The sequence below is a fragment of the Quercus suber genome, unplaced genomic scaffold, assembly GCF_002906115.3.
Source record: "Quercus suber isolate HL8 unplaced genomic scaffold, Cork oak 2.0 scaffold_214, whole genome shotgun sequence".
NCBI classification, from domain to species: domain Eukaryota; kingdom Viridiplantae; phylum Streptophyta; class Magnoliopsida; order Fagales; family Fagaceae; genus Quercus; species Quercus suber.
Window position 1 is genome coordinate 134,052 of NW_027069672.1, and position 1,854 is coordinate 135,905.

Below are 1,854 nucleotides of genomic sequence, written 5' to 3' on the forward strand. Positions count from 1 at the left end.
TTTATTCTAATAAAAAAAACCTTAATATTATTTAAAATTGATTTTATTAGATCTTTAACTGAATTTTTTTAATTTAAAACTTAATGTAAAATGAAATTTAGCTTGTATTTAAATGTACGTGGCATTTTAGAGAGAGAGAGAGAGAGAGAGAGAGAGAGAAGGAGAGAGAAGGAGAGTAATCATTTTTTCTAGAAGAGAATGTGAGAGATAATAAAAAATTTATAGAAAATAATCAGATGAGAAGAAAAAGAGTACCAATAAAAGATACAATAATAAACATCAAATTATCTAAATCATGTTATGTAATAGAATAACATTGTATTCACATATACTATTTTTTTAATACAATATGATAACATCTATGAAATCAAATAAAAAAAAAATAAACTAAAATAAATAAGAACATCAAAACACAAAACTAAACCACACCATCCTAAAGTAGAGTTCTAAATAAAACAAAAATTAATCAACCTAAAGTAGAGTTGCAAGATAATTGGTTAATTTTAGGTTTATAGAAAAAGATCCACCAAAAATGAAAAAATCGAGAGAAAGAGAGAGAGAGAGATAACATTTTTGTGTGGGAAAAAATGTATAGAATGCGAAAGATAATTGCAAATTTATAGTAAGAGGATGGGAAAAAGAAAAGACAAAAATAAAGGAAGATAAAAGGATAAATGAAGAGTGATATTAAGGTAGATAGTAGTGGTCCTAGTGGAGAGATGAAAGCGTAAAAGGGATGGGAAATGTTAGAGAAAGTGTAACAATAAGTTGGGAATTAATAAGAAGAAAAAGAGTTAAAAATAAAAGAGAGAGAGAGAGTTGTAAATAGGTGGATGATATGTTTACTGATATGACTTAATATAAGTATAGTAACAATAAATACTACGCTTCAACTTTTAGATAATTGTGAACTTGCAAATGATATTTTTAGGGTGGTCTCATTAAATTTATTTTTTGCAATTTGGACTAATTTAATAAATAGTAATGTATTTCATAATCTTATTTTCATTTATTATAGGGATAATCACAAATGTAATATATATAATTTCCGTAGTACCAAAATGGAAAAAAAAATACAATTTTTCTTAGGAATTCAAAGGGTAAGTTTGTGAAAATATTAATTTTTCAATAAAATTATTTATAACATTTCGTGTATCATTAAAAATTATTTAAAATTTTGAAAAATATTCTTTTAATTTTAAACAAACTTTCTCAAACCTTGATTCTCAAAAAAAAAAAAAAAAAACATTCTCCATCCTAAGTTTTTCTAACATACAATCAAAAGCACCAAGAAATGTATCTAAAAAATTAACTCAACAAAAATAAAATTCAAAATAAAAAAATAAATGGAAAAATAAAACTCACATCAAGTCAAATTCCTTCTCTCAAATATGTAAAATATATAAAATGTGACGTGATCAAGCCAAATATACAATGCATAATCAAATTCAAAATTTTTTAACAAGGTTTTAACACAATAGAAATATGTTACTGTTCCCCCGCAAAAGTTCTAGTTATAGCTTTATATGATTGTAACTCTTTTTCCTTTAAAAAAAGAAAAAACCAAGAGTACAATTCCAAAAGGAAAAAAGTAGAGAAAAATGTTTGAAAAAAAAAGAAGTATTGTGTTAATACTATCATAATCTAATCTAACATCTAGTCCAACATGTGAAAAATGAATAGATAAATAAATAATTTTAAACACAAAATTGATTGTTTTTTCTTAAAAACCTCAATGAATCCACTAATGAGATATGGAAGATGGATATGAAAGATGAAGAGCAATATAAAATATTCGTAAACGCTTAAAATAATTACTCAAGCATCTAAAAACATCATTTAACAATGACATAA